At 41.6% G+C, this 24389-nt stretch overlaps 1 protein-coding gene across 5 annotated transcripts in view; it reads right to left on the bottom strand.

The window, feature by feature from the left end:
* Positions 1-21643, bottom strand: part of RHBDF2 (rhomboid 5 homolog 2) — a 68871-nt gene extending 47228 nt beyond the window's left edge. The window contains exon 1 of one of the 5 annotated variants that reach the window (XM_063458988.1): positions 21552-21643. The gene's annotated coding sequence lies outside the window, so the exon portion shown is untranslated. The other 4 variants (XM_063458991.1, XM_063458990.1, XM_063458992.1 and 1 more) reach the window with 4 other exon arrangements.
* Between the last annotated feature and the right edge of the window lie 2746 nt (positions 21644-24389).

Raw genomic sequence — 24389 nt, 5'->3', positions numbered from 1 at the left:
CTGAAAGTGGATCAATTATCGTGGAAACCAAAGGAAAATGTTCCACCATTAGAACTTGTGTCTATCAAGCATTCTCTCTTTAGTCACGAACAGGGTTTTTCACTAAAGTCCAAATTTTAGCAAAACTGAGGCCAAAATAGCAGATTTGGGGAGGGGAGGGCAGGGGAATGAATAAAATATCCAACTCGAGTTTTGTCACATTATTTTGCCCTAAATTTTTCCATTAAGAGTTAAAGGGACACATCCAAGCAATAATGATTGCTGAAGTGTTTTGTGTGTAATAAGTGTGTCCTCTTTTTTAATTTTATAAAAAGTGCAGATTTTAATAGGAATTGGCAGTTTGATAAATTAAAGTAGTTACAACACCTGGGTGTCACACAGACAACCAGTCCGGTTAGCTAGTGGAGCTAAACTAAAGACGCAGCTATTGGCCAGGGCACCTCCCTAGCAAAGACTTTTCATTGAGCTGCATTGGAAAGTCTGTGATTGGACAAACACAGAAAGTCTGGGTGGGGTTAGAAGAGGAGGGCTTTGTAAATATAGACCCTATGAATAAATGCATTATTAAATACATGCATGTTTTCATTGTGGATGCATCTACCCCATCAACAAATGAAGTGTAATTTTGGTACATGAAAGTAGCAATGTGGAACACTATAGAATTAGGAATACAAAACCTATACATCAGCCCCCTCCACCCCCACTTTGTGCCATGAAAAAGAAATACACACACACACACACACATATATATATATATATATATATACACACATACATATACATTTACACATATGCACATATACACACACACAATGTTAAACAAAATCTGCACACCAGTCAAGCCATAAGACTTGCTTTTCCCACAGAAATCTCTCTCTCTCTATTATTATTATTATTATTGCCATTTATATGGCGCCAACAGATTCCGTAGCGCTTTACAATATTTTGAGAGGGGAATTGCATTTAGTGGCTTTCTGGAAGACAACCATCAGAGGAGTGTTTAACCCTGAAATATAAACATTGCAGATAATATAAAACTGCCATGTTTTACATTGCAGCGTTAAAATGACAGGACCTCTGCAACCAACCATGTTCACGGAGAGGAAGTGGTCCTTTAACCCTTATAAGCACGTTTCCAATGCAAACCTTGATCTGCTGGTGAGCATTGAAGACTGGGTTGGAAACTTAAAATTGTTGTGGGCATCAATGATTAAGACAACCAAGTTGTTCTTCCCTGTAAATGCAGCCCAAAAAAACCCAAAAAAAAAACAACAAAAAAACCTCCCAAAAAACTCCAGCAACTGCAGGATTTATTTCTGCATCATCAAGTAGAAATAACTGAGCAAAGTTTCGGTCACCGAATCCTGATGAAGGTCAGATTACAGAAACACTGCTCAGCTGTTTGTACTTGATGTAGAAATCAATTCTGCATGTGTTATGAGATGAAACGGTGTTGCTGCAGTTTTTTTGCTATATCTGGATAATTAAGAACTGACTGTGGATCACCAACTTCATACTCTGGAAAGAAGCACCTACAATTATGTTTATCTTTAAAACTGGGCTTTTATTTCAAAAACAGTTTTTTTTCCTGCCAGCACAGGTGGAAATATATCATATACATTCTACAGCATAATTCACAAAGTTGACAGTTCATCTTTGTTTAGAACCTAATCAGAAGCCAATTACTCCTTAAAAGACCACCTTATTGAGATGAGGAGGTCAGGAGAGCCAGAAGCTCCAGTTTAGCAGCTTCTATTAGCTCTACTGGGCATGCGCATAAGGTCACCAATACTCCTATATGAGAAACATTGTGTTGGCAACCTCCAGAGAAGACCATGCCTCCTCCATGACATTGTGGAATGAGGAAAGGTGAGCAGTGCTGAAGGGATATAACTAGGAGGGAAATAAAACTAAGAGGGAAAAAAAAATCAAATATATTAAGGACAAATCCAGTTTACGAAGAGAATGCAGAAATGGCTGAATTAACTAACAAACTCACAGATCACAGGCCGACTCAACTTCTCGAGTATGTACCACTGCCCCATAGCCTAAAACCTCATAATCACACTAACACAGCTCCATTTTTAACAATTATCATCATTATTATTATTCTTTAAATGCCCACTGCAAACTACATAGAAATGTATAGAATTGTCCACAATTCTCGTTCTGTCAATAGGCAACTGCAGGCAAAGAAAATACGGTGTCTCACAATTCTGTGTAAGATATAAAAACCTCTACAAGACAGGCTACAAAGCACTAGTAGGATTGTATTTACATTTGGAAGTCAATGAAAACTGAAATACTTTTTTTTTTCCTTGTAAAATAAAACAAACAAACACACACACACAGTAAAATATGCTGACGCTATCTCCATCTTCAACAAAAGAAAAAAGGAATGTCACACGTATAAACAAGTATAAAAATTTCATGCATCTGTACAATAACACTGCAAATAATTGGGTTACAGTCAGTTGAAAACAAAGTCCTTTCACCACGGATTACAATGGCTCACGTCACTACATCACAAGGACCAGAATTCTAAAGAACTCTTAAGCCCAGTGGAGCATCCCAAAATTCAGTGTTCACTAGAAGTGCTGTAGGTCAACTCATCACTTTTAGTCAGAAGACGCTTGTCAACAACCATAGCCAGTACCATCTGAGAGACAGTGACCAGTGCAGGGGTGACACAAAGAGACAAGTTGAAGGACAAAACACAAATGCTGCATACAGTGCCATACGACAGTGCATTCCAACACCATAAATATTAATCAGAGCTCTCTTGTAGACTCCAAGAGAGGGTCATAGTCATTGTAAAGAATAGACCTTTTATTGTGCCGAAATGAAAGATCAGTGGGGGGGAAGTAGTGATATCACACATGCACAACACAACAGACCACTGTTTTCACTCCACTCCAAACCAACGTGAAACATACATGATGCTGTGTGAAAGCGAAAGACATTCTACATATTCAAAATGCACACGTGGCGAAAAAAAGTGTTATTTCCGAATGAAAATATATTTGATTAAAAATAAATAAATAACATTAAAAAATAGAATTACATTTTAATGAGAATCAAGGCGGACACCTGTAGAAGCAACCACCTGTTCCTCTTAGAGCGAGTGTGAGAGCAAGGGAGAGACCAATTTATTATTGATTTCCGTTTGCTAAAGTTTACATTTAACACAAATGCAAGCATGCTGGAACTAGCTCAAACTAAAAGAGTAAGAATTATTTTGTAGGTGGACATGTACAATCATGTAACCAGATAGATACATACCTAGCCTGTTACAGGGTGTAGGAGGGTGTTTCACCGACACCTTACACGCAGCTACACATGAAAATAATTATATGGCGTCCGAGCATATAATTTCTACTTACACATTTATATGGACATTGTATTTGTAGTAAGCAAAGCATGCTAATGTAGCACTGTATACACAGCTCAATTCACACATAGATAGAACAACCGAGTGAAAATATTTCTATTATGAGCATTACATATACACATAATGTTCTATCCTCAAGCAGATGCATTTCTGCTCCATTTGGAGCCCACAATAGATAGAAGTCAGGGAAGTAGAAATCGAGGATTCAAAGAAAGTCAGTATTCCAGGACTCAAAATTTTACTACCCTGAAAAAGTAACAGAATCTTGAAACCGGTATTCTTTATTTGATTTGTACTTGCTAGTACTACGACCGTGTTTACAAAACCAATATGTAAAAATTTGGTACCTGATCTCTACATGCAATTCCTCAAGGAAACAGTGGCTGAGAAGTTTTATTTATTTTTTTTTATTTTTTTTTTTAAGGAATAGCATAGCACCATGGCCATCACAGAGAGCGCTGTAGGGGTTATGGCACCAGGGGTGCCCTGGAGTTTGTCCACCCCCCCACACCCCATTGTAAATAGTCAAACATTTTTTAAATGTTTTAACTTCTTACCTGGCATTTGTCATGTGCCATTTCAGGCCTCCACTAGCTCATTGGCTGCACCACAGCTTTTGATCAGAGTTTTGGTGCTAAAAAGTGTTCATTTGAAATTTATTTTTATTCCATTTATCATCTGTGTGTATACAGCATACTCATATAGGGTATGTGTATGAAATAAATTATGTTCTCTTTTCAGCGTAAGCTTTGAGGGCACATGAAGTGGTGGGAGCAGTAAGTAATCTTTTGGATCAAGCGTTTTTATTGTGTCAAGATGTACATATTTCTGTAACGGTCGTATCTGTTCCAGATTTTCAACACAAAGATAAAAATTGTAAAACCGGTTTTGTAAATCTCTCACATTCACTTTTCAGACCCAGATAATTAGGGTGTTTGGGTCTTCTATCATTGTTACACTGCTCCGGTGCTGTATATAGCTCCGTGGCCCATGCAGGTAAATAGATCCCTATTCCCTATGCGGTCACAGTTTTAGATATGGACATCCAATATCAAGTGTTCAACCCTTGGTTTTGGGGATTATATGTCATCTAAATGTGAACTCAGCAACTTTCCTTCTCCTAGGACTCCTACAACAATTTCACACCTGGGATACAAAATAGAATATTGAAGGTGTTGGCATTCAGTCCATTTGCCGCTTACACTAAGAGGGGTCAATAGTATCCAACAATCCATTATCCTCTAATGCTCATATTTCCTGTACATTATATTTTAAATATGGAAGGGTTAATGTGGGACATTTCATCTCCATCAAATATGGTAAACAGATTTGTGGAGCAGTCTAGAATCTGGATAGGATAAAGATTATTGATGCCACATTTACGTCCCCTATATTTGTTAATTTACAAGAGCAGAGAGTGACACCTCTGCATTTTTACACTTGAAAAATTGCTTTACAGAAAAAAAAAAATTGACATATGGTGGCTGTGGTGCAAGGAAAAAGTAAACTGTATGCGTGAGGAGGTTCTGTCCTGTTTTTGTAATTCTCAAAGATTAAGGTAGATTCTGTCAGATATTTTACAAGCTTCTTCTTGACCCCAAGGTTAACCAACACATTACTTTCTTCTAAATTAGTTTTGGCAGCTAGGAGGGCTCGGCTGAGCATTGGCTACAGAGCCCCTCGCGCCTCTCTCACATGATGTTTTAATAACGATCTCAGACATTCGCATAGGTGCCAACATTCCCATATTTACCATGACAGTCTCGTACTTTGGGATACTGCTGCAGCAAATTTATGTAAGGGGGGGGGGGGGGGAGGGAGGAATTGTCCCACATTTTAAAATCTGCAAGCAGATTTTAAAAAGGAGGAGAGGACTGGGCAATAGGACCATGCATGGAGCTCTTTAGCCGTCAGTTAGCCTGGCCACACTCTTTATGAACACACTAGCCCCCCCCCTTTTGGCATACAGACCGCTTTTGGCCTTAAGCAATCTCCCTGCCCACCTGCATTCTTGAAAATGTTGGCAAGTGAGATATATATATATATATATATATATATATATATATATATATATATATATATATATATATATATATATATATATATATATATATATATATATAAACAAGGCTGACTAAGCATCATGGGAAGTGTAGTTGTATAAAAACCGCCAAGCAGAGGCAATACTGTTCAGGGCTATCATGGCCACTTACTAAATAAAGAACAAATAATATAGAAGGCAGATCAGAGCCAGGACCAGGACTCATACCTACCAACATTCTATATGGACATAATGTGTCTTCTTTACACAGACATGTTTCTAAACTACAATAAATGTGTTCAGAAATCAATTCATGGGGGCATTTTTGCTGTGGAACTCTGTTATACACAGCAACAATATGGAGCATATAGAAAGAGTGACACTAGGATAGAAAAGAGGGAGCCTAGAGAAATCTGCAAGGAACAGCTGCCCCCTTAAGAAGTTATGATTTATTAATTTTTAGTGAACGCTATTTTTTTCCCCACAACAAAAATTTAGATTATGGATTTGAAGACAAGAAAAACACTGCCTAAAGCTTTTGTATTAGATACACTTTATCATAACTGCTCAGTATTTTATAAAATTGGTAACTTTGTAATATTCTACTTGGCAAAAATAAAATAAATCTTAAACATAGCATCCGTGTAACAATTCCTCAAGTACGGTGTTTGATCTCAGTGTTAATACTTTTATGATCACTCTTCAATCTGATCCTATTTTGGACAATGGTTCTTGTGGAAAGATCGAGAGCTGCCAAGAAGGATCGTCTCACCAATGAAATGGTTACCGATTGCCATACCCCATAGTTCTGGGTTCCACAAAGTGATTATGAACAACAAACAAAATAAATGGAGTCTTGCAGTCTCTTTGCATGTTAGAAATGACACACAACATTTTAATGCCATCAGAGTTCTTTCTCAACCTTCGTGTAATTCAGTTTTTGTGGTTCCGGTCATTTCTTTACCGTCTGCAAGAGTTTTGGGATTTTCCATTGACACATACATTTTTTTTACTACTATAGCTTATCTATATCAGTTTCCATAATTTGGAAAGTCATTGTGGAAAAAAAACCCTAATCATGAAATAGATATTTAAATTAAAAACGAAATAGAAACTACATAGAGGCACATTCTTATCTCCCACATTCCAAACTCAAGGTCTAACAAGTGTGAACTACAAGCAACTGCATCCATATCACTACAAAAGCCAATGATGTCTACTGTTCCAAGTATCTCTTAGATAAAAACCATTCCTAGTGGAACAAACCCACCACCCTCCTTAATGGAATCCTGTCCCCACCCACTATAGATAACAGATGGAGCGCGGGAGGGCAGAAAGGAGCCAGTGTCCCTGGCACTAGCGTTTCTGAAAGGCAAAGTGCCACATGGCTTATGAAGATCACCCACCACAGACAGCTAGTGACATGAACTCAACTGTCCCGACTGCTTTTACGTGCTTTAGGTCTGCAAGATATGATGAGTGTTTGCTCGCCAACAATTCGTCGGCTGGTGGGGTGATTAAACTTTTAGATGGGTTAATATAACATCTAGCGAGACACGTATGTTCTCGAAGCAACAAGACAGACCTGAAGCGGTCGCTTACTACTTTATTCTGAGCAATGTTCTGCCAGGGAAAAGGTTTTGTAATGAGAAATTCGCATGGTGGAAAAGCAACAGGTGGCACTGTGCAACGGTGCCAAGCATTTTACATGGATAACTGACTGCGCCGAATAAAATTAATTCTGATCATCTACATGCAGCATATGACGTGCAGCTAGCCTACATTAAATGATATAAATCTGCAGCAGATAAAGAAACGGTTATGGTATACATTAGTATTCTAATTTTATTGCGCACATACACGTATTTTAAGTGCCTGACTAATCACAGGACTACATATACAGAGTATCAACATAATGATACACTTTATCTGAAGCAGATAATAAATCACTAATGTTGTAGACATTCAGATGACTGAAAAGGGAAAACAAAAACGTGACTAAAAATAAAAAAATATATAAAAAGCCCACAAGTATTTTGGCTGAGATAATGAACTTCCATTTAACCTTTTAAAGGAACAATGACATCCCGTTATATTCGGTTTATTAACAACCCATGTCTATCAGAGAATGCCGGCTTATTTAGCATTCATAGCTTTTTAAAGTCCTGTTAAAACTAATCAAGGACCGAAAAGTTGATATCAGAAACAGCCATGGGAACCAAAGAATTGTAATTAACTGACTCACAAATCACACAGAAGGACCACATTTGTGAGGACCATAAGCAAATAATGAATATTCTACAGTTAAGACAAAGTTTTTTACACTAAAATTAAACTGGTTTCACTATTAGGATTGCATTTTGCCAGTATGTGGATGCCAATTTGCTCTGAGCAATGCTTGGGCTCTTTAGCGGGCACAGAACAAATGCAGCCTTTTAACGATGGTACATACTTCCAACTTTCCATATGCAAAACACAGTAACGGTTAACTTTGAATATGGAAAATAGTAGCAGGATCCAATGACCCCAGCTGTGAAGGGCTCCCTCCACCCCTCTTTCAGCCAACTCATGGCAGCAAAATAAATGTAAAAAAAAATACCAATTAGGATACTGTGCAAAACTAGGACAGTTGTTTACAGCTGTATGAAGGCCTAGCCTAGGGTACAGAGATGGGAAAAATGTAATCACTTGGCATATCCCATATTCTCTCATTAGCATCATACTATGCTAATTTCGCTGTAATTTCCATAAAGACACTTTGTTTTTAGTCTTCCAAATCATTCTGAGCAACACCAAGACTGTTATTCATGGAAAGGAACCAGTCCAAAGTCACGTAACTACAAAAATATGCCCAGCTGCCCCAATCCCTGGTACAATTATAAACAAATTCTGAATAACCTAGGACACTGTGAATTACAACAATGACTTTCTTAAACCATTCTTTAATGTACCCTAATGGCAAAAGATTTTAGGATTCTGTTATAATGGGGGGATATTTACAAAACCTGCCCATTGGAGGTCTTCGGGGGTGGTTTGAAAACGACTGGCTTGTCGGATATGTGCGTTTGGATCATTATTATTTACGATTAAAATATCAGAGCAACTCAAGTGTTTTTTTAATACTCATAGAACAGAGGGATAGACGATAATGTCTTCAACCGCACATCGTAGTTTTAGAACTCAAAGGACAGAAGACAGAATCATTTGATATACGGCAGATTACCAGATGATAAATGCCCTGTAGTTGGAAAACCTCTACTCCCAATATGCTTGCCAGCCTTGCTATGCACCATTGTACTAGCGATTAAACATTTGCCCACCCCTGATTTAAAGGAAGAGGATTCTGAATAATTTTCCTTGTTGCCTTAGTATCACCCCAAGCATGCCGCAGTGCCACAAATCTATACAATTATGAATAAGTCCACCTCATGTGCCACAGTTCCACTGAACGCAGATACTTTGAGGAACTTGTACAACTTTTACTATACAGAAAGACTTGATCTCTTGTGCAATATTGAAAAATCCCTTCCACTAGATGCAAGGAAATCCTGAATAAGAACTGTAATCATCAGTGACTAAGTGAGCCTTTTTCCAAATACAAGTTCTACAGAATACCACTTTAAAAGTGTAAGGTTCAAAGACAATGTATTTACACACACACTAGAGCCTTCTAGACATCTACGAACATGACCCTCACCACAGAATGTGACCCCCAGTCCTCCTCCTCCTCCTCGATTTGGTCCTGTAAAGATGCACCCAGAGCGTGCTTGTATTGGTAAGGTTTGGGCAAGAGAAGGAGGGGCTCCCACAATCTGTTAGGACACTTCCTGGCTCTGATAAAAACTTCCCACTTAACACTTTGCTGTCACAGCCGCGTGTGGCAAAGAACACTGCAGACACTGGCTCAACGCGACTAGCAAGTAGCTCCCGGCAGCAGAAGGGTTAACATCATGAGAAATGCTAGGTGACAGATTTGATAAAAGATAAACAGATGGGTTCCCGTGGAAACAGGGCAAAAGGGACATTGAGATTCCAAGATAATGAGCAAAGTCAGAAAAGAACATGCGGCAGCATACAGCGATGTGGAGTATTCACAAAATAATCTACAGTTACAAAGTGTCATACCTCCGATCTCTAACATGCCACTGATTGGGGGTTAGTAGCTAGTATAGAATGGCACTGCCATAAAAGGTGACAAAATAGAATATAATTAACAACCTGCTCTAATGCATATGATTAAAAGCATCTCTGCTCTCAAAATGCACCGGTCTCTGAATATCAGCATCTCAGCCTGTGGCTACAATGATGGTAGGATGTGTTTATTTAGAGACATTTAGAGCACCTGTCATGGGAGTATTTCATAAATGGGAAGCTTACATTAATATTAAAGATAATCAAATACTCTATAGATCAGTAACCCTCAAGCTGCAACTCTCGCATCGTTATTAACCTTTGAGTCTCGTGATCCCCATCCAGTCACATAAACACTCCAGTTCTCAGGATGAAAATTCATGTAACTTGAAACTTTAATAAATATGGAGAGATACTTGCTCATAACACTAGTAATGCAGGTTATTTAATAAATATATCTCCTTTATGTATATAAGTGCATTGCTTTCTTATTAACTACTATGTGCTAATGCTGTTTAAGCCAAGGGAAAACAAGTTTCATTTCTGTCTATCTCTGCATTGAACTGCGTTAAAGGGACACTATAGTCACCAGAACAACTACAGCTTAATGTAGTTGTTCTGGTAACTATAGTATGTTCCTGCAGGCATTTTCATGTAATCACCGACTTTTCAGAGAAAACACATCAGACAGTCATTAGAGGTGCTTCCTGGTCCAGTGCTGCACAATGTTCAGCACTGATGTTCAGCGTCTCCACGCTCTGCATTTCCATGAGGTGATGCTGATTGGTGCAATCCAAAAGTATTGGATTGGGTGAGATTGTCATCCGTGAGGAGACCCATGCAGTGCTGGAAAAAGGTGAGTAAATTAACTTTTTAAATGGGGCAAGAGGGGTTCAGCCACCTTAACGTCACTATTAGACCAATATTGTGTTCCTGACACTATACTGTTCCTTTAAGAAACAGAGTCTGCAGGCTAATTTCTTAGCAGATACGAAACTGCTATTACACATTCAGGGTTAACCTTGATTGTACCTACCACAAGATTTACAACACAAGGTTACATTTTGTGATTTTCCCTGAATTTTTTAAATTGTATGCTCAATTTGAGTGAATAGCCCTCCAACAGTGGAAGTTGAAATTGCATTCATAATGTGTACATTTAGTACAAAACAATTTCATAAAATACATATATATATATATATATATATATATATATATATATATATATATATATATATATATATATATATATATATATATATATATATATATTTATTTATTTTATTCATAAACAATGAGTTGCAGTGTAAAGAAATCAGAAGATGCCAAATTAGTGGCTAAACTGACAAACCATTATTTAAGTGAAGCCATTTTGGCAAATATAGTGAAATTTTAATTTTCCATTCATTATAACCCACTGTTTAGCCAATAATCCCCTAAATCTTTAAAGGCATACTCCAGCTTGCCGAAGCGCTTTATGTGCACTGAGTGGGTCCTCTTTTTTTCATTTTTCTAGTAGTACAGAATTTGGCACTTTTATAAATTAACCTTGTTACACCACTCTGGCAATCAAAGATCAAGTTACTTCCTGATTTGTTTAGCTCAGTGAAGCTAACCTCAAGAAGCAGGAAATGTCCCAGAGCTCCTGCCCCCTTGTTTACATTGACTGGCAAAATAGGCACTTCTTCCTCCAGAGCATAATTTGTTCTGGTGATCAAATGTAGTAGCATATGATTGCGGGATCACAGCATTGGGCCGCAATGCACTACTCCGATCCATTGCTTCTCCATGATAACCAATGAATTGGAGGAGATCAGAGATGGCATGCGGACGTCTTCAAAGGCAGAGTGGGCGTTTGCAGCAGAAGAGTTTCGGCGTACAAAGCGATGGGCCTACGCTTTATTTTTCTTTATTTTTAAAATGGAAATGGTAGTGGACAGAAAGAAACGTCAAGTCATGATATAATAATGTTTCTTTTCGGGACTACAGGTTCCCTTAAAAAGGGGCACTCTGTGCACCATAACCATTACGCTGCCAGCATGCATGTGTCAGAACTTAGTGGAGAAGTTTGCTACAATGACCAGCTCCTTCTTGGCATAGTTCTATTGCAGACATTACACTTCAAACTTATCAATAACAATTTTGGACAACATTCATAAGCTGAACACATCAGCTGACATACTTTATATAATGCAAAACATAGGAAAAATCGAGAATAACTCAGCACCATAACAACATTATTGCAATTAAATTGCTATGATGCAAGTAAAACGTTAATGAATGGTTTGACCCCAAATCTTGAAGCTGACGCTTGATCACTCAGCCCCCACTTCCTCAAAGGGTCCAAGTAATCAGTAAGCCTCAGACAGAGTGTCACTGATAGGCTATGAGCACTATTGATTTAACCTCTTAAAGTACAATGGCGTCTGGGACCTCTTTACACCATAACAACTTAAAGTTGATGAAGTTGTTATGGTGCCCCGAGTGTATCTTTAAAGGGCTACTCCGAACAACATCACAACTAAAATGTGCCTCAATGGCAGCTGAATGGCATTTGGCTTCTGCAAAAGCTACATACCGACAGCAACAGCCATTCATAGGATCAGAGCATCAATGAATGAGAATTGCCACTGAGGCACAAAAAAAACAAACAAAAAAAAAAACACGTTAGCATCAGCTATACAGTACTTTTTCTCCTGTTGTGTCAAATGTTTTTTTTTTTTTTTAATTCTTTATTTTTGCAGTTACAACCAAGGTTGCCACGACAGCAACAGTAGACAATCATTTTCATACATATTGGTACATAAGCATTGCATGAAAATACGTTGCACTTTTTTTAAGGAAAATTAAGTAAAGTAAAACATGATAAAGTAGATCAGGGATAAGCTTTCACTGAAGTGTCAAATGTTTTAATGAAAAAAAAAAAAAAAAAAAAAAAGGAAGTGCAGGTGGAAAAAGTATGTGAACCCCTAGACTAATGACATCTCCAAGAGCTAATTGGAGTGAGATGTCAGCCAACTGGAGTCCAATCAATGAGATGAGATTGGAGGTGTTGGTTACAGCTGCCCTGCCTTATAAAAAACACACACCATTTCTGGGTTTGCTTTTCACAAGAAGCATTGCCTGATGTGAATGATGCCTCCCACAAAAGAGCTCAGAAGACCTACGATTAAGAATTGTTGACTTGCATAAAGCTGGAAAGGTTTATAAAAGTATCTCCAAAAGCCTTGCTGTTAATCAGTCCACGGTAAGACAAATTGTCTATATATGGAAAAGTTCAGCACTGCTGCTACTCTCCCTAGGAGTGGCCGTCCTGTAAAGATGACTGCAAGAGCACAGCACAGACTGCTCAATGAGGTGAAGAAGAATCCTAGAGTGTCAGCTCTTACAAAAGTCACTGGCAAATGCTAACTTCCCTGTTAGCGAATCTACAATACGTAAAACACTAAACAAGAATACATTTCATGGTAGGATACCACAGAGGAAGCCACTGCTGTACGTTTACAGTTTGCACAAGAGCACCTGGATGTTCCACAGCCAGGGCCGTTTGAAGGAATTTGGGGGCCCCAAACAAAACAGACATGGAGGCCCCCCAAACTCCAACCCCACCCCCCACATGCACGCTCAAGGTCTGGGCCCCCCGGCGTTGTGTGAATCTGTGTTTGTATGTGTAAGGGCTGCAAGGTGAGTTTGTGTATGTATGGGATGCAGTGTGTGTGTGTCTGTAAGGCAGTGTTTCCCAACCCAGTCCTCAAGGCACACCTACCAGTCCAGGATTTAAGGATTACCCAGTTTTGTCTAAGGTGTTTTTAGAAAAAAAAAGAAAAAAAACACCTTAGACACAACTGGGTCACCCCTAAATCCTGGACTGGTAGGTGTGCCTTGAGGACTGGGTTGGGAAACACTGCTGTAAGGGATGCACTGAGTGTGTGGAAGGGGTGCATTGTGTGTGTCTGTGTGTAATGCATTGTGTGTTTTTCTGTGTGCAAGGGGTGCATTGTGTGTGTGTGATGGATGTCAATCTCTCCCTCTCCCCCCGTCAATTTCCTTCCTTCTCCCCCTCCCTCTCATTTCCTTCCTTCTCCCCCTCCCTCTCATTTCCTTCCTTCTCCCCCTCCCTCTCATTTCCTTCCTTCTCCCCCTCCCTCTCATTTCCTTCCTTCTCCCCCTCCCTCTCATTTCCTTCCTTCTCCCCCTCCCTCTCATTTCCTTCCTTCTCCCCCTCCCTCTCATTTCCTTCCTTCTCCCCCTCCCTCTCATTTCCTTCCTTCTCCCCCTCCCTCTCATTTCCTTCCTTCTCCCCCTCCCTCTCATTTCCTTCCTTCTCCCCCTCCCTCTCATTTCCTTCCTTCTCCCCCTCCCTCTCATTTCCTTCCTTCTCCCCCTCCTCTCATTTCCTTCCTTCTCCCCCCTCCTCTCATTTCCTTCCTTCTCCCCCCTCCTCTCATTTCCTTCCTTCTCCCCCCTCCTCTCATTTCCTTCCTTCTCCCCCCTCCTCTCATTTCCTTCCTTCTCCCCCCTCCTCTCATTTCCTTCCTTCTCCCCCCTCCTCTCATTTCCTTCCTTCTCCCCCCTCCTCTCATTTCCTTCCTTCTCCCCCCTCCTCTCATTTCCTTCCTTCTCCCCCCTCCTCTCATTTCCTTCCTTCTCCCCCCTCCTCTCATTTCTTTCCTTCTCCCCCCTCCTCTCATTTCCTTCCTTCTCCCCCCTCCTCTCATTTCCTTCCTTCTCCCCCCTCCTCTCATTTCCTTCCTTCTCCCCCCTCCTCTCATTTCCTTCCTTCTCCCCCCTCCTCTCATTTCCTTCCTTCTCCCCCCTCCTCTCATTTCCTTCCTTCTCCCCCCTCCTCTCATTTCCTTCCTTCTCCCCCCTCCTCTCATTTCCTTCCTTCTCCCCCCTCCTCTCATTTCCTTCCTTCTCCCCCCTCCTCTCATTTCCTTCCTTCTCCCCCCTCCTCTCATTTCCTTCCTTCTCCCCCCTCCTCTCATTTCCTTCCTTCTCCCCCCTCCTCTCATTTCCTTCCTTCTCCCCCCTCCTCTCATTTCCTTCCTTCTCCCCCCTCCTCTCATTTCCTTCCTTCTCCCCCCTCCTCTCATTTCCTTCCTTCTCCCCCCTCCTCTCATTTCCTTCCTTCTCCCCCCTCCTCTCATTTCCTTCCTTCTCCCCCCTCCTCTCATTTCCTTCCTTCTCCCCCCTCCTCTCATTTCCTTCCTTCTCCCCCCTCCTCTCATTTCCTTCCTTCTCCCCCCTCCTCTCATTTCCTTCCTTCTCCCCCCTCCTCTCATTTCCTTCCTTCTCCCCCCTCCTCTCATTTCCTTCCTTCTCCCCCCTCCTCTCATTTCCTTCCTTCTCCCCCCTCCTCTCATTTCCTTCCTTCTCCCCCCTCCTCTCATTTCCTTCCTTCTCCCCCCTCCAATTTCCTTCCTTCTCCCCCCTCCAATTTCCTTCCTTCTCCCCCCTCCAATTTCCTTCCTTCTCCCCCCTCCAATTTCCTTCCTTCTCCCCCCTCCAATTTCCTTCCTTCTCCCCCCTCCAATTTCCTTCCTTCTCCCCCCTCCAATTTCCTTCCTTCTCCCCCCTCCAATTTCCTTCCTTCTCCCCCCTCCAATTTCCTTCCTTCTCCCCCCTCCAATTTCCTTCCTTCTCCCCCCTCCAATTTCCTTCCTTCTCCCCCCTCCAATTTCCTTCCTTCTCCCCCCTCCAATTTCCTTCCTTCTCCCCCCTCCAATTTCCTTCCTTCTCCCCCCTCCAATTTCCTTCCTTCTCCCCCCTCCAATTTCCTTCCTTCTCCCCCCTCCAATTTCCTTCCTTCTCCCCCCTCCAATTTCCTTCCTTCTCCCCCCTCCAATTTCCTTCCTTCTCCCCCCTCCAATTTCCTTCCTTCTCCCCCCTCCAATTTCCTTCCTTCTCCCCCCTCCAATTTCCTTCCTTCTCCCCCCTCCAATTTCCTTCCTTCTCCCCCCTCCAATTTCCTTCCTTCTCCCCCCTCCAATTTCCTTCCTTCTCCCCCCTCCAATTTCCTTCCTTCTCCCCCCTCCAATTTCCTTCCTTCTCCCCCCTCCAATTTCCTTCCTTCTCCCCCCTCCAATTTCCTTCCTTCTCCCCCCTCCAATTTCCTTCCTTCTCCCCCCTCCAATTTCCTTCCTTCTCCCCCCTCCAATTTCCTTCCTTCTCCCCCCTCCAATTTCCTTCCTTCTCCCCCCTCCAATTTCCTTCCTTCTCCCCCCTCCAATTTCCTTCCTTCTCCCCCCTCCAATTTCCTTCCTTCTCCCCCCTCCAATTTCCTTCCTTCTCCCCCCTCCAATTTCCTTCCTTCTCCCCCCTCCAATTTCCTTCCTTCTCCCCCCTCCAATTTCCTTCCTTCTCCCCCCTCCAATTTCCTTCCTTCTCCCCCCTCCAATTTCCTTCCTTCTCCCCCCTCCAATTTCCTTCCTTCTCCCCCCTCCAATTTCCTTCCTTCTCCCCCCTCCAATTTCCTTCCTTCTCCCCCCTCCAATTTCCTTCCTTCTCCCCCCTCCAATTTCCTTCCTTCTCCCCCCTCCAATTTCCCCCCTTCCTTCTCCCCCCTCCAATTTCCCCCCTTCCTCTCCCCCCTCAAATTTCCCCCCTTCCTCTCCCCCCTCAAATTTCCCCCCTTCCTCTCCCCCCTCAAATTTCCCCCCTTCCTCTCCCCCCTCAAATTTCTCCCCTTCCTCTCCCCCCTTCCTCTCCCCCCTTCCTCTCCCCCCTTCCTCTCCCCCCTCAAATTTCTCCCCTTCCTCTCCCCCCTCAAATTTCTCCCCTTCCTCTCCCCCCTCAAATTTCTCCCCTTCCTCTCCCCCCTCAAATTTCTCCCCTTCCTCTCCCCCCTCAAATTTCTCCCCTTCCTCTCCCCCTCCCTCAAATGTCCTCCCTTCCTCTCTTCCTCAAATTTCCTCCCTTCCTCTCCCCCCCTTCAAATTTCCTCCCTCTCCCCCTCAAATTTCCTCCCTCTCCCCCCCAAATTTCCTTCCTCTCCCCCTTCAAATTCCCTCCCTTCCTCCCCCCCCAAATTTCCTTCCTCTCCCCCCTTCAAAATTTCCTCCCTCCCTCTCCCCCCCCACTCAAATTTCCTCCCTCCCCCCCACTTCTCAAATTTCCTCCCTCCCTCTCCCCCCCACCCACTCAAATTTCCTCCCTCTCCCCCCTCCCACTCAAATGTCCTCCCTCTCCCCCCACTCACTCAAATTTTCTCCCTCCCTCCCCCCCACCCCCTTAAATTTTCTCCCTCCCCCCACCCACTTAAATTTTCTCCCTCCCTCCCCCCACCCCCACTCACTTAAATTTTCTCCCTCCCCCCCACTCCCACTCACTTAAATGTTCTCCCTCCCTCCCCCCCACCCCCACTCACTTAAATGTTCTCCCTCCCTCCCCCCCACCCAGTGAACCCCCACTAAATCCAAGGGTTCACATACTATTTCCACCTGCACTGTGAATGTTTACATGGTGTGTTCAATAAAAACATGGCAACATTTCATTCTTTGTGTGCCATTAGTTTAAGCAGACTGTGATTGTCTATTATTGTGACTTAGATGATGATCAGATCACATTTTATGACCAATTTGTGCAGAAATCCATATCATTCCAAAGGGTTCACATACTTTTTCTTGCAACTGTAAAATACATCAGACAAACAACACATTGGCATTGTACAGAGAAGTATCTGTACGCAAATAAGGAACACGCTACCGTGTATAACAATCCACATCTACATTCCGATTCAAATACTATTCATGGATGAGAAATCACTGTTCACAAGTTATATAAAAAGGATCTGTACACATAATAAAATGCTACATTATAGACGAGATAAAAAGCATGTACATGGACAAAACAAAAATTGTACTGCTTATATTTGTCATTTTTTTATAAAGAGAAAATATACTACAGTTTTCCAGCGAAAATAAGCCTTAGTTGAGATCGTAGCTAGTTCGCTAATCTATGTTTGGGGAATTTTCCCCGAACATAGATTTGTGGGATTCCATGCGCTATTAGACTACTCTATATTGGGCCGAATTCCCCTGAACGTAGACCTGCTTTCTTGCACATGCAATACACCCCATAAAATAAGCCCTAGTGCGTTTTGGGTGCAAAAATTTATATAAGAACCGGTCTTATTTTCGGGGAAAAAACGATATATAAAAAATGATCAGGTACAACATATACTATATACCAAATTTGCTAGTAGAGGTCTCTCCAGCAGTCAAAACCTCGAAAGATAGTATATAAAGTGTAACTGTTACACACGGTTGCAAACAATAAACGGAACATAAGAATCACATTCACGTAATAAGGAGGAGTTAGACTAGCTCTTTGTCATATAGGCTCTAGCTTTATAAATATCCACTGTGGATTTTAAGATCGAAAGTGTGTTCTAGTGGGACATATTCTCCAGCATCCAACTGTAATGCTGTGCAATGCCTTGCAGACCCCCACCAATCCCTTGTCCCGTCCGCTTACAGCATAATCCCACTATTAGAATTTTCCTCTATTTACCAATTTGGTTAAAAAGGGAGCAGCTTTGGAGGACTCGATCTGCAGGGCATTGCACAGAGTTATATTTTGATGCTGGAGAAGGCTATGTCCCAGTAGAAATTGCATTTGTTATTAATATCCACATTGGGGATCTATGCCGCTAGAGCCTTTATGACAAAGAGCTAGTAATAGCTCTTTATGATGTGAGTGTTATTCTTATTGTTGAGATTTTCAGTTTATTTTTTTGTTACAGTATATGCACTGGTATCTTTTTTTTCCTGAGATTTTGCCTGCTGGAGAGACTTCCACTAGCAACATTGTACACATTTTATTGGCTCAACACTCTTAGTTTTTTATTCTTGATTACAAATTTATTAAGGTACTTTTGTATATTGAGGGTTTGCTGCTCGACTAATTTAAAGGGACACTATATCACCAAAACAATTACAGCTTAATGTAGTTGTCCTGGTGCCAACCCTGTCCCTGCAGATTTTTTAAATATAAAAGGCAGTGTTTCCATTGCTGCTTAGTTAGCACGTAAATTTCCCATGTTAAACAATTAGTGTAGGTACCAAAGAATAGATTAGCACTGACCCACCGATATTGGGGTACTGTGACATAGTGGTGGGCATAACACAACATGGCCATATAGTATAATTGAATCCCCATATTTGTTTGTAAGAGATGATTTTAAGTAGCCTCGTAAAACTGTATTTTTAGGTGTGTGCTCCTTTATCTGTATTTTGTAAACAAAGTTGCCTAGTAACAACTCTAGATGTGCTTCCTAGTACACAGTGTGTAGTTGTGAGGTTCAGCATCTCCACACTCTGTATGGAGATGCTGAACAGTCCCCATAGAGATACATTGATTTAATGCATCTCTATAAGGAGATGCTGACTGGCACAGTGCAGTGTATTTACGTGCATGTGCAATAGCCTGCCAATGCTTTTCTATGGGAAATCGTTGAATTTTCTGAGATCATCATCAAATTTGCCTATTCTCGGTCAAAGAAGCAGATTGGAGTGGGGCAGGGGCCAGCTGCGACAAGGCCGGCACGGCGCTGGAGAAAAGGAAAGTAAAATACCCTTTTAACACCTTAAGGACACATGACGTGTGTGACACGTCATGATTCCCTTTTATTCCAGAAGTTTGGTCCTTAAGGGGTTAAAGGAAAACAATCCGTTTTCCTGGCACTGCAGGTTCCCTCTCCCTCCCACCTCCAACCCCCAGTTGCTGAAGGGGTGAAAACCCCTTCAGTCACTTACCTGAGTCGCTGCCTCCTCCTCCGTGCTGCTCCTCCTACTGACTCCGTCGGCCGGTGGGCGAGACTGATCCCGCCCACCGGCCGGGGAGACCTAATGCACATGCGCGGTAATGCGCATTAGCGCTCCCCATAGGAAAGCATTGAAAAAGATTTTCAATGCTTTCCTACGGGGAAATGAGCGACGCTGGAGGTTCTCACACAGCGTGAGGACGTCCAGCGACGCTCTAGCAAAGAAAATCTTTGCTATAAATCAGGAAGTTCCCTCTAGTGGCTGTCTAGTAGGTGGCGTTAACCCTGCAAGGTAATTATTGCAGTTTATAAAAAAAACTGCAATAATTACACTTGCAGGGTTAAGAGTAGTGGGAGATGGCATCCAGACCACTCCAATGGGCAGAAGTGGTCTGGGTGCCTGGAGTGTCCCTTTAAGGGCAGGCAACGTAAACAGTGCTTTTACGACTATAGTGACAGAAATACATGCTTGTATTCCTGACAATATAGTGTTTCCTTAAGCACTGTATCATATTTTTTATTAAACATACTAAGCATTTATACCACACTGGATAATGACATGCTGCAATATTGGAGGTTGCGCCACTCCCAAACCAACTATGGATGGATGTATGGATGTAGATACTGTGGAGACTAAGCAATGAATCAAGTCAAGATTCTGCAGCATTTCTAATGTTGGGGAAACAAAACCCTTTAAGACATGCTTATTCGACCATAACATGATTTCTGATGTCACCCATTGGTTTAGCATGGGGCAGTCAGACCTGGCTGCCCTAGAAGACAGGCCTGCATTGTGTTCCATCTCCTAGGGTTGTCATTGGATAACAGCATTAGGGGGTGGAGTCAGTACTGTTGTGTTTCACTGGATTAGGAGTTCAGTACATGGAGTGATATAGACTAGATTATGCATTTAATAGAGCAACATATGATAATACAGTTGATCTTATCTACACACATTGAATATCTTTGCATTGAACTTTGATCCTGATTAACTATATCACAAGTGTCCTTTCTTAATCTATAGCAGTTTACTATATTTCCCATAACCCTCTGCAAGATGATTGGCAAATAATTGCTGGAATCTACTGAAGAGGGGGGCAAGAATGGACACGTATTAACAATATGCTCTACATGCACATTTATTTATATAACTATTCTACAAAAGGAAAATAAGACCATGCGCACATAAATCATATACATATTCAGAAAAAACATTTGTTCATTGATATTACATGCTGCTAGAAGATTAGTAGCACTGGATAATTATGTGCAATAATAAACATTAATGATATGCAGTGCTATGTAACACTCCAGATTGCAAATGACAGGGAGGGGGGGGGGGGATGTCTGGCAAAGCATCATGGGACTTGTAGTTCAACAACAGCTCTGGAGATCTAACCTTTGGTCAATCTTGTTGTAATAGAATACCAATAATAGATTTCATGACACTGTGAAAAAAAATGCATTTCCTGGTAAGCAGTTCAGTTTTTCACTTCATCTAAATGCAACAAATGATCTCTAGCGTAAGGGTGATCTAAAAGGAAACATGACATAATTTTAGGGAAGAGACTAGTTTCCTAGAGGGATACTGGGGGGTGGATACAGGATGTAGCTTCCAGCACACCAGCAGGTAATAGGATCACACTGGGTGAAGATGCACACTGACAGGAAATAGACATGTTAGATTGCAAGCTCTGCTGGTGAGAGGTACATAAACTCCACTCACAGCTAATGAAACACACTCATCTTTTCTACCATTACAAAACAAGAGACAAACTGAATCCCCCAGGGCAGGAATGGCTAAACTCTTAACTTTTGTTGACTATACTTCCTTAATGCTCAGCCAACTTTGACTAGCTGAGCATCATAGGAAGGGTAATCCACAAAAGCAGAAAGGGCACTGGATCTTCTAGTTTCCCAACTGTAATTAGAGTTTAATAATAAAATAAAAACACAATCAACAGGTTAAATCACCCTTCCAAAAATTATTTTTCGTTACCATAGGGCTCCCCGGTGGTTCTGTAGGGTGGCACAGCAGATCTGTACAAAGGAAGGAAACTAACTGCTCACTTTTAGAAGATTTTTTTTGTTTCTTTTTTTGTAAAAGGCAGGCCCAGCCCATGCCAGGGAGAAACAGGGGATCAAGGACAACCCTTGACTGGTTTAGGGAGAGGAATGAATGAGAGGTTCAGAAACACAACACAAGACACGCCCAGACTCACCTGAGTGCTCCCCTCCACTCCTCACCTGTCTGAACTCCTCTCTCCCTCCTTTCTGCTACACTGACAAACATGTTCTGGGAGGGGCTGGGAAGAGCCAGCTGGAAAGGGGGCGTGCACACTGCTGGCGGGGCGGGGTTTGTCCCAGTGGGCGGGCTGTCAATGCGGAAGCAGATGGAGCAGACACGTGGGTGGGAATGAGTCAATATCAAGGGGAGGGGAAGGCTGGATGGATACCAGACTGAAACAGCTTGCCATCGATTTTAATGGCTCTTTTGTATCTCTAACAGTGAGCTCTGTGAAAGGTCAATGTGGAGTGCCTGCAGTTTACTCCATGCAGACAGGCAAGCTGTCAGTCTGATCCTGGGGGGGGGATGCGTTTTTATTTTGTCATGCGAGCAGTATATGATCCGGTTTCATAAAGTTTGTTTTGTTAAATAATGCCTCCGGAAAATAAGGGGGAGTCAGGGGATGCATGTCTGGACAAGTAGTGCTGGATTCCATAACGTAATGGTATGGAGACGGGGGCAGAGTGTGGGAGGGTTGGTGTCTGGATTAAGTAATAGTTTCATGCCTTAGATTTTTTTTATTTTTTTTGTGATTTAATGCCCCTGTTTGAATTTGTATAGTGTAAACAAAAAGCTACGCCTTTGCTGGATTATACCTGTCCAAAGAGGCATGTCAGAATAATTGTGGATTGGTACCAGGAGGAGAAGTTTGTGCAAGTCACTTTGTCACAAGTTCCCTACAACCAGCACTGGGGATCAGGGTATACAACTCTAAAAGTGTCAAGATTGTCTACTTAAATACAGAGAGGGTGAGGGGGAACAGTTTACAAATTGGTATTTTTTGTGTATGGTTTTTGGATTCAGTGATCACTATTAACAGTTACATTTCTGGCATAACACGTTTTATGTGGAGATGTCACATTTTTTTTTTCTTTTTTTACATTTCTACTTTTTCATTGTGGAGGTGAAGATGAAAGGTGTATGTATGTATGTGTGTATATGTATGTATGTATGTATATATATATATAATGTGTGTGTGTGTGTGTGTGTGTGTGTATGTATATATATATATATACAAACACTTATCTGACACTCAATTTCCCATGTTGCATTTTATCTTCAGCTTGGCGGGTAAAACTGGCAGGAGACTTGACACAGACACAACAGTACAAAATGGGGGACCAAATGAAAAATGCAGCAACGCCAGATAAACATGGAGGTTAAGCTCCAGACCTGTGCCTATTTACTATAATAAATTATATATAATTTATTTATTAAGGTCGGGGAATTAGGAGATATGCATGGGAACAAAACTTGTGTGAACTGGCTGACTGAAACAGTGTAAGCTGACTGCATATTGCAAATGCTATTTCTGACTGGCATGTGCCTTTTTGCTACACTAACCACATCCACATTCTTCTGACCCAGGCTGCATGCAAATCATCTGAATTTTGACCAATTTGTGTGTCATCTGAATTCCCTAACTTAGACACACCAAATGGACATATCAAGACCAAACCAAAAAATGGACAAGCATGTTTGTTGATTTGGAGTTCGGTCCTTGGCAGCAAGAAAAAAAGGGAACAGCCACTAAATGTTGATATTATTCATAGATTGAGTGAAAAATGTCCAGTAAAAATGATAAATATCTATATTTAAATATATTTTTTAATAAAGACAACTAGAAATATGGATTTCCCCCCCCCCTCCTCTGTTGGTTTCATTTCTCACTTGATCTGTGAACAAAATATATACATAATATTTTGCAGTATACTGATTTGAGTAATTTTCACATCCTTTTGGTTCTTCCACATTGTTATTCCCAATGCTTTGCATCGAATGGACAAAAAATGTCCTTGCCGAACTGCAATATTGGACTACCCGAACACTACTTATTTATTTTTGTGTGAATTTTTCTGTCAGAAATTGGCTAGTAAAAAGGAAAGGATTGGACAAGTGAGTTCTGAGAAGAGAGTATTTGAGGTGCAGATTTTGGAATGGATCTGGGACTTCGGAATTGCTGGTTTACTAAAGAAACCAATAGGGATGGTGCCATGGTCTTAGATGCCCAATTGGGGGCCTGCTCTGAGAGGAACCCTATTATCTACCCTATCCCTCACATTTTTTGTTAAGTTTTGGGTACATTACACGATTTTCAAAACATGCTAGAGATTGTGAAATGGGTACTAAGCAAACTGAACAAAAATATATTTTTTTCATTATTGTTATGATCTTTTTTCAGTCTACTGCAACCAGAATAACGATTAGAAAAACAAATAATGCCAATCAGAGTACAAACCACTCAGAATTTTAAGGGGCATTATATCTGCTTCTTCTCATTGAACTGGTTAAAGCAGGGCTCGACCACTCCAAGGTCACCATGGCGACCAGGACATTTGTTATGGCACTTGGGATTCGTGAGCCTGTTCAGCCTCTGACGTGACTGACTTCCGGAGGGCTGAGGCGGGCAGCCGGCTCATGGAGAGCAGAGGCGACTGAATGAGCGGCAGTGAGGGAACTGTAATCTCCCTTATCTGCGCTCCCTCCAGTGATTCTGGAGGCCGGGTTATCACGTCAGTCCGGCCCCGCATCACCGAACAGCCCTCTAGTGAACAGAGCTGGGAGATTCCATGGAAAGCTGATCCACTCCAGCTCTCCCAAAGGTAGGGGTGTGATGGGAATCCAGCATGGTCAAAATTTAGTAGGCCGAAATCTCCTCATGGCATATGCTAATTAGTATCTGGTTACAAACAGTTGGATGAGTCATCAGTATACTGAGCATGTGCAGGAATGCAGGAACTGAAATTGCACTTATTTCCTTTGTCTTGGATGA

This window comes from Pelobates fuscus, chromosome 6, assembly GCF_036172605.1.
Source record: "Pelobates fuscus isolate aPelFus1 chromosome 6, aPelFus1.pri, whole genome shotgun sequence".
Taxonomy (NCBI): domain Eukaryota; kingdom Metazoa; phylum Chordata; class Amphibia; order Anura; family Pelobatidae; genus Pelobates; species Pelobates fuscus.
The sequence above is the reverse complement of the archived record's forward strand: the minus strand, read 5'-3'. Positions and strand labels throughout refer to the sequence as shown.